This window comes from Sciurus carolinensis, chromosome X (assembly GCF_902686445.1).
Source record: "Sciurus carolinensis chromosome X, mSciCar1.2, whole genome shotgun sequence".
Classification (NCBI taxonomy): Eukaryota; Metazoa; Chordata; class Mammalia; order Rodentia; family Sciuridae; genus Sciurus; species Sciurus carolinensis.
Genome location: NC_062232.1, coordinates 36953703 through 36967694, shown reverse-complemented (window position 1 = coordinate 36967694; position 13992 = coordinate 36953703). Strand labels below are relative to the sequence as shown.

The window sequence follows — 13992 nt, the reverse complement described above, 5'->3', positions numbered from 1 at the left end:
GCTATAAAGTTAACAGTTTCCTTCTGGTGAGTTATTTGTGAATTCTTGATGCCATGGGAATATCCAGTTTTTCATCATGCAATGGAGGTGAAGTAGTTTTGTTTTTAGCCTCTATTGATGATTTTTTTTGTCTGAATCGATTATTTTACTGAGGGTAGCAAAATTGTTTGTTTCAGTTTTATCATTTCTTCTCCATTTATTAACAAGCATTCTTAAGAGCTTTCCTTTAAGCTGAGATAATTTTATTACCTTGGAAATACAATTCCTACTTAAAAGGCAAAAAATGGTACTGAGAGCTTCCACTTTAGCAACCAATTGTCAGAACTAGGAGTATGCATAAAAATTGCCTCTTTTGTTGAAAAATAAGGTTTTGTGTTGTTTTGAGCTTTTGGAGGGTATGTTATTTTTTTATTATTTCATGTGTTTTTCTCATTTTTTTTGTACTCAAAGTTGTTGCAAATTTAATCACCAGTAGCTTCTTCAATCTAGTTCTTTTGTCCTTTCAGCATGACTCATTTTTTGAGCACCTTCTTGTTTATGGCACAAAATGATGTACCAGACTGAACAAGAAAAAAAAAAAAAAAGAAGACATAAAATGCTATAATTAAAGAGGGTTTGTCACTTCAGCTTCCCTTAGTCATTAAAAGGTTAGTAAGGAGATACTATGAATAGCTTTATGCCAATATATGTGTTAACACAGGTGAAATGGAAAGATTCAACTTTATTGATCTTTTCAAAGAACTAGCTTTTGGTTTTATTGATTTTCTCTGTTTTTCTTTTATTGATATACCTAGTTAAATATAAGGGTATATTATTTTTCTTATATATCTTTTACTGAAAATCTTGATTCCTTATAATGTTAACATAATTATTTATTGCTGGGACTGTAGCTCACTGCTACAGCATGTGCTTATCATATGAAAATAGCCCTGAGTTTAGTCCTTACCACCAAATATTATAATTATTTATTTTCCCCATCTTAATATATATATAAAATGGTTTTCAAATAATAATACAGATAGTACTACAGAATAAAGTTGTTTGTTTGCCTTCTTTTTGTATAAAATAAGTACCAATAAAGTTATCCAGATTTCAGTATTATAATTTCACATCAAGTAATTATTTTCTCTGTGTAATATCACTTAATATAAAATTAGATTAAGTTGTTCAAATTTGTTTTCAATTTTAAGGCTTTTAAAATATTTAAGTTAATTTTGAATAGGTTGGACATTTACATGTTTCAAAAGCCAAAGGTATATTTTTTATTTTTATATTTTCTACTTTAAAATACATATTTAATCTAATGCAAAATTTACAAAATTTACAACACTTTATTAGAGAGTTAATGTACTTAGACATAATATATATAATATATATATATATATATATATATATTATATATAATGCTACCATAGCATTAAGGACAGAGCAGGGTATTATGGTTTAGATATGAGGTGTCCCCCAAAAACTCATGTGTGAGACAATGCAAGAAGGTTTAGAGGAGAAATGATTGGGTTGTGAGAACATTAACCCAATCAGTGATTAATCCCCCTGATGGGATTAACTGAGTGGTAACTGAAGGCAGGTAGGGTTCATAGGGGGCGTGGCCATGGGGTATATATTTGTATCTGGCGAGTGGAGTCTCTCTGCTTCCTGATCATCTTGTGAGCTGCTTCTCTCTGCCACACTCTTTTGCCATGATGTTCAGTTTCACTTTGAACTCCGAGGAAAGGAACCTGCTGTCTAGGGAATGAGCCCCCAAATAAACCTTTCCTCATCTGTAATCGTTCTTGTTAGGTCTTTTAGTCACAGCAGCAAAAAAGCTGACTAAAACACAAGGACAAATACTTGCACTTTCTTACGTTTTATATAAAGTGATAAAATGTTAACAGTAAGTAGACTGGAAATTAGGAATGCATATTACTTAAAAATACAAATAGGTATATCTCCAATGTGAATGGATAAATTAAAATGGAATTTTATTTTTTTCCATATTTTTGTGGGTGCATTATAGTTGAATATATGATATATATGTTAGATACTTGTACACACACACAATATAACAATATAATTTGTCCAAAATCATTTCCCAGCTTTTCATTTATTTTTCTCTCCCCTGCTCCCTCCTTTTAGTTTCTTTCCTCTAATCTAGTGATCTCTCTTCAATTTTCATGAGACATTCCCCCCTTTCTTTTCCTTTATCTTCTCTAGTTTCTGAATGAAAGAAAACATAAGACCCTTGACTTGATGAGTTTGGCTTATTTTGCTTAACAGTGTTTTCAAGTTCCATTCATTTTCCTGCAAATACATAATTTCATTCTTCTTTATGAGTGAACAAAACTACATTGTGTATATAAACTACATTTTATTTAACCTTCATCCATTGATGGACACCTAGACTGTTTCCATAGTTTGGCTATTGTGAATTGTGCTGCTATAAACATGGGTATGCAGGTATCACTACAGTATCCTGGCTTTAATTCTTTAGGATAAACACCGAGGAGTGGTATAGTTGAGTCATATGGTGATTCCATTCCTAGGCTTTTGAGGGACCTCCATACTGATTTCCATAGTGGTTATACTAGTTTACAATCCCATCAACAGTGTAAAAGTGTTTCTTTTTCTCCACATCCTCTCTCTAGTACTTATTATTATTTGTAATCTTTTCTTTTCTTTCTTTCTTTCTTTCTTTCTTTTTCTTTTTTTTTGGTCCTGGGGATTGAACCCAGGGGATGGATGCTTAACCACTGAGTCACATCCCTAGCCTTTTATATTTTATTTTGATACAGGGCCTCACTGAATTGCTGAAGCTGACCTTGAACTCATGATCCTACTGCCTCAGCCTCTGAGCCACTGGGATTACAGAATGAGCCCGCACACCCAGCTATTGTTTCTATTCTTGATGGCTGCCATTATAACTACAGTGAGATAAATCTCAGTGTAGTTTTCTTTTTTTTTATTGTAAACAAATGGGATACATGTTGTTTCTCTGTTTGTACATGGAGTAAAGGCATACCATTTGTGTAATCATAAATTTACATAGGGTAATGTTGGTTGATTCATTCTGTTATTTTTTCCATTCCCCCCACCCCTCCCATCCCTCTTTTCCCTCTATACAGTCCTTCCTTCCCCCATTCTTACCCCCCTCCCTAACCCTAACTCTAACCCTAAAACTAACCCCTCCCATGCCCCATTATGTGTCATCATCCACTTATCAGCAAGATCATTCTTCCTTTGGTTTTTTGAGATTGGCTTATCTCACTTAACATGATATTCTCCAATTTCATCCATTTGCCTGCAAATGCCATAATTTTATCATTCTTTATGGCTCAGTAATATTCCATTGTATATATATGCCACAGTTTCTTTATCCATTCATCAACTGAAGGGCATCTAGGTTGGTTCCACAATCTGGCTATGGTGAATTGAGCAGCAATGAACATTGATGTGGCTGTATCTCTGTAGTATGCTGATTGTAAGTCCTTTGGGTATAGGCCAAGGAGTGGGATAGCTGGGTCAAATGGTGGGTCCATTCCAAGTTTTCTAAGGAATCTCCATACTGCTTTCCAGAGTGGCTGCACTAATTTGCAACCCCACCAGCAATGTATGAGTGTACCTTTTTCCCCACATCCTCGCCAACACCTGTTGTTGCTTGTATTCTTGATAATCGCCATTCTAATTGGGGTGAGATGGAATCTTAGGGTGGTTTTGATTTGCATTTCTCTTATTACTAGAGATGTTGAACATTTTTCCATATGTTTGTTGATTGCTTGTAGGTCTTCTTCTGTGAAGTGTCTGTTAATTTCCTTAGACCATTTGTCGATTGGGTTATTTGTATTCTTGGTGTTGAGTTTTTTGAGTTCTTTATAGATTCTGGAGATTAGTGCTCTATCTGAAGTATGATTGGCAAAGATTTTCTCCTACTCTGTAGGCTCTTTCTTCACATTGCTGATAGTTTCCTTTGCTGAGAGAAAGCTTTTTAGTTTGAATCTACCCCAGTTGTTGATTCTTGCTTTTATTTCTTGTGCTATGGGAGTTCTGTTGAGGAAGTCTGGTCCTAAGCTGACATGTTGAAGACCTGGACCTACTTTTTCTTCTATAAGATGCGGGGTCTCTGGTCTGATTCCGAGGTCCTTAATATATTTTGAGTTTAGTTTCGTGCACGGTGAGAGATATGGGTTTAGTTTCATTCTGTTGCATATGGATTTCCAATTTTCCCAGCACCATTTGTTGAAGAGGCTATCTTTTCTCCATTGCATATTTTTGGCACCTTTGTCTAGTATGAGAAAATTGTATTTATTTGGGTTTGTGACCGTGTCCTCTATTCTGTACCATTGATCCACCTTTCTATTTTGGTACCAATACCATGCCGTTTTTGTTACTATTGCTTTGTAGTACAGTTGAAGTTCTGGTATTGCAATACCCCCAGCTTCATTTTTCCTGCGAAGGATTGCTTTAACTATTCTGGGTTTCTTATTCTTCCAGATGAATTTCATGATTGCTTGTTCTATTTCTGTAAGGTACGTCATTGGGATTTTAATTGGAATTGCATTGAATCTGTATAGCACTTTTGGTAGTATGGCCATTTTGACAATATTAATTCTTCCTATCCAGGAACATGGAAGATCTTTCCATCTTCTAAGGTTTTCTTTAATTTCTTTCTTTAGTGTTCTGTAGTTCTCATTCTAGAGGTCTTTCACCTCTTTTGTGAGATTGATTCCCAAGTATTTTATTTTTTTTGAGGCTATTGTGAATGGGGTAGTTTTCCTAACTTCTCTTTCTGAAGATTCATCAATTATGTATAAAAATGCCTTAGATTTATGAGCATTGATCTTATATCCCACTACTTTACTAAATTCACTTATGAGTTCTAAAAGTTTTCTGGTGGAATTTCCTGGTTCCTCTAAGTATATAATCATATCATCAGCAAATAGGGATAGTTTGAGTTCTTCTTTTCCTATTCGTATCCCTTTAATTTCTTTGGTCTGTCTAATTGTTCTGACTAGAGTTTCAAGAACGATATTGAATAGGAGTGGTGAGAGAGGGCATCCCTGCCTTGTTCCAGATTTTAGGGGGAATGCTTTCAGTTTTTCACCATTTAGAATGATATTAGCCATGGGCTTAGCGTAGATGGCCTTTACAATGTTAAGGAATGTTCTCACTATCCCTATTTTTTCTAGTGTTTTGAGCATGAAGGGGTGCTGCATTTTATCAAATGCTTTTTCTGCATCTATTGAAATAATCATGTGATTCTTGACTTTAAGTCTGTTGATGTGGTGAATTACATTTATTGATTTCCTGATGTTGAACCAACCTTGCATCCCTGGGATGAAACCCACTTGATCATGGTGCACTATCTTTTTAATATGTTTTGTATGCGATTTGCTAAAATTTTGTTAAGAATTTTTGCGTCAATGTTCATTAAGGATATTGGTCTAAAATTTTCTTTCCTCGATGTGTCTCTGTCTAGTTTAGGTATCAGGGTGATATTGGCTTCATAGAATGAGTTTGGGAGAGTTCCCTCCTCTTCTATTTCATGGAATACTTTGAAAAGTATTGGAATGAGCTCTTCTTTAAAGATTTTGTAGAACTTGGCTGAGAACCCATAAGGTCCTGGACTTTTCTTTGTTGGTAGGCCTTTGATGACTTCTTGTATTTCATTACTTGAAATTGGTCTATTTAAATTGTGTATGTCCTCCTCGTTTAGTTTAGACAATTCATATGTCTCTAGAAACTTGTTGATATCTTCAAAATTTTCTATTTTGTTGGAGTATAGATTTTCAAAATAGCTTCTAATTATGTTTTGTATTTCAGTCGTGTCTGTTGTGATATTTCCTTGTTCATTCCGAATTTTGGTGATTTGGGTTTTCTCTCATCTTCTCTTTGTTAGTGTGGCTAAAGGTTTATCAATTTTGTTTATTTTTTCGAAGAACCAACTATTTATTTTGTCAATTTTTTGTATTGTTTCTTTTGTTTCAATTTCATTGATTTCAGCTCTGAGTTTAACTATTTCCTGTCTTCTACTACTTTTGGTGTTGGTCTGTTCTTCTTTTTCTAGGGCTTTGAGCTATAGTGTTAGGTCGTTTATTTGTTGAGTTTTACTTCTTTTATTGAATGTGCTCCATGAAATAAATTTTCCTCTAAGTACTGCTTTCATAGTGTCCCAGAGATTTTGATATGATGTTTCTTTGTTCTCATTTACCTTTAAGAATTTTTTAATTTCCTTCCTAATATCTTCTGTTATCCATTCATCATATAATAGCATATTGTTTAATCTCCAGGTGTTGGAGTAGTTTCTGTTTTTTACTCTTTCATTTATTTCTAGTTTCAATCCATTATGATCTGATAGAATACAAGGTAGTGTCTCTATCTTCTTGTATTTGCTAACATTAGCTTTGTGGCATAATATATGGTCTATTTTAGAGAAGGATCCATGTGCTGCTGAGAGGAAAGTGTATTCACTCTTTGTTGGATGGTATATTCTATAAATGTCTGTTAAGTCTAAATTATTGATTGTGTTATTGAGTTCTATGGTTTCTTTGTTCAATTTTTGTTTGGAAGATCTGTCCAGTGGTGAGAGAGGTGTGTTAAAATCACCTGGTATTATTGTATTATGGTCTATTTGGTTTCTGAGATTGTGAAGGATTTGTTTGACATACATGGATGAGCCACTGTTTGGGGCATAGATGTTTATGATTGTTATATCTTGCTGATTTATGCTTCCCTTAAGCATTATGAAATGTCCTTCTTTATCCCTTCTGACTAACTTTGGCTTGAAGTCCACATTATCTGAAATGAGGATGGATATCCCAGCTTTTTTACTGAGTCCATGTGCATGGTATTTTTTTTCCCATCCTTTCACCTTTAGTCTATGGGTATCTCTTTCTATGAGATGAGTCTCTTTTAGGCAGAATATTGTTGGATCTTTCTTTTTAATCCAATCTGCCAGTCTATATCTTTTGATTGATGAATTCAGGCCATTAATATTCAGGGTTATTATTGAGATATGATTTGTATTTCCGGTCATTTGGTTCATTTTTTAAATTTATTTGTTTATTTTTGATATGACTTGGTTCCTCTTTATTTGAGAGCCTTTAGGATAGCTCCTCCCTTTGCTGATTTGCTTCTTTGTTTTTCATCGCTTCCTCATGGAATATTTTGCTGAGAATGTTCTGTAATGTTGGCTTTCTTTTTGTATATTCTTTTAGCTTTTGTTTATCATGGAAGGATTTTATTTCATCGTCAAATCTGAAGGTAAGTTTTGCTGGGTATAAGATTCTTGGTTGGCATCCATTTTCTTTTAGGGCTTGAAAAATGTTTTTGCAGGCCCTTCTAGCTTTTAAGGTCTGGATTGAAAAATCTGCTGATGTCCGTATTGGTTTCTCCCTGAATGTAATTTGGTTCTTTTCTCTCACAGCCTTTAAAATTCTGTCTTTATTTTGTATGTTAGGTATTTTCATTATAATGTGCCTTGGTGTGAGTCTGTTGTAATTTTGTGTATTTGGAGTCCTATAAGCCTCTTGAACTTGATTTTCCATTTCATTCTTCAGATTTGGGAAATTTTCTGAAATTATTTCATTGAATAGATTGTTCATTCCTTTGGTTTGTTTCTCTAAGCCTTCCTCAATCCCAATAATTCTCAAATTTGGCCTTTTCATGATATCCCATAGTTCTTGGAGATTCTGTTCATGATTTCTTACCATCTTCTCTGTTTGTTCAACTTTGTTTTCAAGGTTAAATATTTTGTCTTCAATATCCTAGGTTCTGTCTTCCAGGTGTTCTATCCTATTGGTTGTGCTTTCTATGGAGTTTTTACCTTGGTTTATTGTTTCCTTCATTTCAAGGATTTCTGTTTGGTTTTTTTCAATATCTCTAACTCTTTATTGAAATGGTCTTTTGCTTCCTGTATTTGCTCTTTTAACTGTCGATTGGTGCGATCATTCAATGCCTGCATTTGCTCTTTCATTTCATCGTTTGCTTCCCTTATCATGTTAATTATGTACATTCTGAACTCCCTTTCTGTCATTTCTTCTGCCATGCTGTCATTGGATTTTATTGATGTAACATCCAGATTTGTTTGAGGCATTTTCTTCCCTTGTTTTCTCATATTGTTCAGGTATCAGTGGACTGCTGAGATATTGCAGATTTCCTCTATTGACTTATAATGTCCCTGAAGATTGCTAGTGTATCCCCTCTTATCCTTCAGTAGCCTGAAGTCTTGGAGGAAGTTGATAATGCGGTTCTCCACAAGGAAGCTGCCTCTCTAGGGGTGGTGGTCTTCAGGTGAGGTATATTCCATGCTAGTGGGCAGAGGTGCCTCCACTTGTTGAGCAATGGTCATCCAAAGGGGAACTAGGCTGCGGGCTGAGGCAATGCCTGTTTGTGCCTGTGTCTCTGGTTTTACCGTCCTTGTGGGAAAACCTCACCCGGCGGGGAAGACTCACTCGGTGGGGAGGTCTTGCTGGTCAGTTCCCCTCCTAGAGGTTCCCCTCAGTCCACAACTACCACCTGGGCAGGGCAGCCTTCCCAGGCAACGTTCCCAGGTGCCCAGACCTACCTCCTGGGCCTGGGAGCCATGCCTTCGCAGACGAGTCTCCTTAGGTGGCCCCTCCTCAGAGAAGCTGCCCGCAGTCCTGGAACCTTCGCTCCGCCCCTCAGCTTGTCTCTGAGTAGCTCTTTCAAGAAAAGGCGCCTAGGTCCCCGGACCGGATCGTGCTTTGCACCTAATCGCCTGGCTATGCGACCCCTCCTCTGAGCAGCCACCTGGAGCCTCGTACAGATGCTCTGAGCCCCAGTGACCCGCCGCTCGCCTCTTCCTCCAGGCAGTCACCTGGTGTTCTGTGTGGTCGCTTGGAGACCAAGCAACTCACTGCGTACCTCCATCTCCTCAGGACCCCCCCCCCCCGTTGTTCAGGTGGTTGCTCTGAGGCCAAACAGCTTGCCGCCCAGCTCTTCCTCTGGCAGCCGCCGGAGCCCCAGTGGGTTGCTCCGAAACCAAGTGTTGTGCTGCGCGGCCTCCTCTGCAAAGTTCCCAGCTGTCCGTGTTCACTGCTCCAGCGGGGAGAAGGGTATCTTGCCGCCTGGGCAGGGCAGCCTTCCCAGGCAACGTTCCCAGGGGCCCGGCCCTACTCCTGGGCCTGGGAGCCTCACCCTTCACAGACAAGTCTCCTTAGGCTGCCTCTCCTCAGAGAAGCTGCCCGCAGTCCTGGAACCTTCGCTCCACCCCTCAGCTTGTCTCTGAAGCTCTTTCGCCGAAAAACCGCTTAGGTCCTGGGACCCTGCTCTGCACCTAATCACCTGCCTATGCGGCCCCTCCTCTGGGCAGCCGCCGAAGCCTGGCGGGTTACTCTGAAACCAAGCGCTGTGCTGAGCGGCTTCCTCTGCAAAGTTCCCAGTGGTCCGTGTTTACCGCTCCAGCGGGGGGAGGGGCATCTCGCCGGGCAACTCTACTTCACAAAGTTCCCTGCGTTCCGGGGCTACTGCCCCATCCGGGAGGCCTCCCCAATGGGAGAAACTCACCCTGCGGCTTTGAGTTGGTCCCAAGTCACTCACTATCTCCTCTTTTGAATCCTGAGTCCTGGAGCAACATGAAATGCAGCCGCCCTCTAGTCCGCCATCTTGAAACCTCCTCAGTGTAGTTTTGATTTGCATTTCCCAAATTGCTAATGATATTGAACATTTTTTCATATACTTGTTGGTCATTTGTATTTCTTCATTGAGAGGTGTCTGTTTAGTTCTTTTGCCAATTTATTGATCGGGTTAATATTAATTTTTTGGTGTTAAGTGTTTTGAGTTCTATATAAATTCTAGATATTAATTCTCTGTCAGAAGAGTAACTAGCAAAGATGTTCTCCCATGTTGTAGGTTCTCTCTTCACATTCCTATTTGTTTACTTTGCTGTGCGGAAGCTTTTTAAATTTGATACCATCTCATTTATTAACACCTGGAATTATTTCCTGAACTTTAGGGGTCCTGTTGAGAAAGTTGTGCCTGTGCCTATATGTTGGAGTGTTGACTCTGTTTTCTTCTAAGAGTTGCATAGTTTCTCATCTAATTCCTAGGTCTTTGATTTATTTTGAGTTCACTTTTGCACATGGTGAGAAATATGGGTCTGGTCTGATCTCATTCTTCTACATATGGGTAACTAGTTTTCCCAGAACCATTTGCTAAAAAGGCTGTCTTTTCTCCAACATATGTTTTCGACATGTTTGTTAAGATCAGATGACTGTATCTGTGTAGGTTTGTCTTTGTGTTTTCTATTCTATACTATTGGTCTATGTGTCTGTTCTTATGTCTGTACCATGCAGTTTTTGTTACTATAGCTCTGTAGTATAATTGGAAGTCAAGTATTGTGATGCTTTCAGTGTTGCTTTTTTGCTTAAAATTGTTTTGACTATTCTGGGTCTTTTATTCTCTAAAATGAAATTTAGGACTATTTTTTCTAGTTCTGTGAAGAATGTATTTGATATTTTGATGGAGATTGCATTGAATCTGTATATTACTTTCGGAAGTAAGGTCAATTTAACAGTATTAATTCTACCTATCCATGAATATGGGAGGTCTTTCCATCTTCTTCAATTTCTTTTTCAGTGTTCTAGTTTTCATTGTAGATTTCTTTCACCTCCTTGGTTACATTTATTCCTAGATATTTTATTTTAATTTATTTTTTGCAGCTATTGTGAATGGGATTGTTTTCCTGATTTCTTTCTCAACAGATTTATTATTGGCATATAAAAAAGCTATTAATTTTTGTATGTTGTTAGCCTGCTACTTTGCTGAATTTGTTTATTAGCCATAGAAGTCTTCTCATGGAGTTTTTTGACTCTTCTAAGAATAGGATCATATCATCTGCAAATAGTGATAATTTGTTTTCTTCCATTTCCTGTTTTTATGATTTTTAATTCTTTGTCTTGCCTAATTGCTCTGGCCAGAATTTCTAGTACTATATTGAATATGAATGGTGAGAGTGGACAGTCTTATCCCTTTCCAGATTTTCAAGGAAATGCTTTCAGTTTTTCCCTATTCACTATGATGTTGGCTTTGAGTATGTTGTATATAGCCTTTATGATATTGAGTAAGTTCCTCCTATCCCTAGTTTCTTCAGTATTTTATCATGAATGGTGCTGAATTTTGTCAAAACTTTCTCTACATTTATTGAGATGACTATGATTTTTGTTCTTTATTTATGTAGTGAGTTACATTTATCAATTTGCATATGTTAAACCATCCTTCCAGTCCTGGAATGAAGCCAACCTGGTCACTATGTCTAATCTTAATATGTTGTTTGTTGAATTGACTTGCAAATATTTCATTAAGTATTTTTGCATCTAAGTTCATCAGGGTTTTTGGTCTGTAGTTTCCTTTCGTGGATGTGTCCTTATCTGGTTTTGGTATAAGTGTAATACTGGCTTCATAGAATGAATTTGGAAGTGTTTCCTCCATTTTTATTCATGGAATAATTTGGGGAGGATTGACATTATTTCTTTTTGAAAGTCTGATTGAATTCAGCTGAGAATCCATCTAGTCCTGGGTTTTTCTTTTTCTTTTCTTTTCTTTTCTTTTTTTTTTTTTTGGTGCTGGGGATCGAACCCAGGTCCTTAAGGCTTTTTGTTACTGCTTCTATATCATTGCTAGTTATTGGTCTGTTTAGGTTTTCTGTGTCCTCTTGATTCAATTTGATAGGTCATACATGTCTAGAAATGTTTCAGTTTCTTCTAGGTTTTCCAATTTATTGGAGTCTAAGTTTTCAAAATAGTCCCTAATGATCCTCTGGATTTCTGTATTATCTGTGGTGATTTCTCTTTTATCATCTCTAATTTTGTTAATTTGGGTCTTATTTCTTTTGGTTAGTTTGTCTAAGGACTTATTCATGTTGTTTATCTTTTCAAAGATCTAACTCTTCCTTTCATTGATTCTTTGTGTATTTTTATTCTCTATTTTGCTGATTTTGGCTCTGATCTTAATTATTTACTTCTTTCTACTGGTTTTGGAAATGGTTTGTTCTTGTTTTTCAAAGACCTTGAGATACATAATTAGGTTTTTATTTGAGATTTTTCTGATTTTCTTATGTAGGAATTCATACTTACAAACTTTCATTTTAGAACTGCCTTTAGAGTGTCTCTGAAGTTCTAGTATGTTGTATCACTATTCTTGTTTTAGTCTAAGAATTTCTGAATTTCTCCATGATTTCTTCTATTACCCTTTTATTTTTCAATCTCCATATATTTATATGGTTTCTATTTTGGGGGGGATTGATTTTTAATTTCATTCCATTATTTCAAGGAATAATATCTTTTGTTTTTGGTTTGCTTTTTACATTTGCTAAAAGCTGCTTTGTGGCCTAAAATATCGTCTGTTTTGGAGAAGGTTCCATGAGCTACTAAGAGGAAAGTGCGTTCAGCTGTTGGTGGATGATATCTTTTATAGAAGTCTGTTAGGTTCATTTGATTTATAATATTTTTTAGGTCCAAAGAGTCTTTACTGAGTGTTTGTTTTGGCGGCACATATACTAAAATTGGAATGATATAGAGAAGATTAGCATGGCCTCTGTGCAAGGATGACACACAAATTCGTGAAGCATTCCTTATTTTTAAACTAAAAAGCTTCTTCACGGCAAAGGAAACAATCAAGAATGTGAAGAGAGAGCCTACAGAATGGGAGAAAGTCTTTTCCACCAGCACCTCAGATAGAGCATTTATCTCCAGGATATAGAAAGAACTCAAAAAACTTAACACCAAAAAAAAAAAAAAAAACAAAAAAAAAAAAACAAATAACCCAGTTAATAAATGGGCAAAGGAACTGAACAGAGATTTCACAGAAGAAATATGATCTGTCAAAAAATGTCTGAAAAAATGCTCAACATCGCTAGCAATTAGAGAAATACAAATTAAAATTACATTGAGATTTCATCTCACTCCAGTCAGAATGGCAATTATCAAGAATACAAGTAATAATAAATGTTAGTGAGGATGTGGGGGAAAAGATTCACTTGTACATTGTTGATGCATCAACTCTGGAAAGCAGTATGGACATTCCTCAAGAAACTTGAAATGGAACCACCATTTGACCCAGTTATTCCACTCCTCAGGAGATAACCAAAGAACTTCAAATCAGCATACTATAATGACATGGCCACATTAATATTTATAGCAGCTCAATTCACAATAGCTAAACTATGGGACCAACCTAGGTGTCCTTCAACAGATGAATGGATAAAGCAAATACGGTATATATACACAATGGAATATTACTCAGCCATAAAGAAGAATGAAATTCTGGCATTTGCAGGCAAATGGATGGAACTGGAGACTATCATGCTAAGTGAAATAAGCCAATCCCCCAAAAACAAAGGCTGGATGTTCTTTCTGATATGTGGTTGCTGACTCACAATAGGCTAGGGGTGGGGGTGGTTCACCAGATTGGAGAGGGCGGAGTGTGGGGAAGTGGGGGTGAGAATAGGAAAGGCAGTAGAATGAATTGGACATAACTTTCCCATGTTCATATATGAATACATGAGCAGTGTAACTTCACATCATGTACCATCACAGAAGTGGGAAGTTATACTCCACGTATGTATGGTATGTCAAAATACATTCTACTGTCACGTATAACTGAAGAAAACAAATTTAAAAAGTTAAAAAAAAAGAGAGTCTTTGTTGAGTTTATTTTGGATGACCTATCTATTGGTAAGAGAGGTGTGTTAAAATTATCCAGTGTTATTTTACTGGGGTCTGAGTCTTTAATTTGAGTAGTGTGTATTTTATGTAATTAGGTGCACCAACATTTGGGGCATAAATATTTATTATTGTTATATCTTCCTATTGGATTGTTCCCTTTACCAGTATGAAGTGACTTTCTTTGTCTCTTCTGATTAATTTTGGCTTGACGTGTGCTTCGTTGGATAGGACAGTAGCTGCTCCTGCTTGTTTTCAGGTTCCTTTCGCGTGGCATATTAATTTCCATCTTTTTACTTTCAGCCCATGGTTTTTCTTG

At 36.7% G+C, this 13992-nt stretch overlaps 1 non-coding gene and 1 pseudogene across 1 annotated transcript; one reads left to right on the top strand and one right to left on the bottom strand.

Moving 5' to 3' along the window:
* Positions 1-13992, bottom strand: part of LOC124971434 (dapper homolog 1-like) — a 159402-nt pseudogene that overhangs the window by 117850 nt on the left and 27560 nt on the right.
* LOC124972790 (U6 spliceosomal RNA) lies at positions 12485-12591 on the top strand. Its single transcript, XR_007106564.1, has one exon. It is a non-coding gene; the product is annotated as a U6 spliceosomal RNA (small nuclear RNA).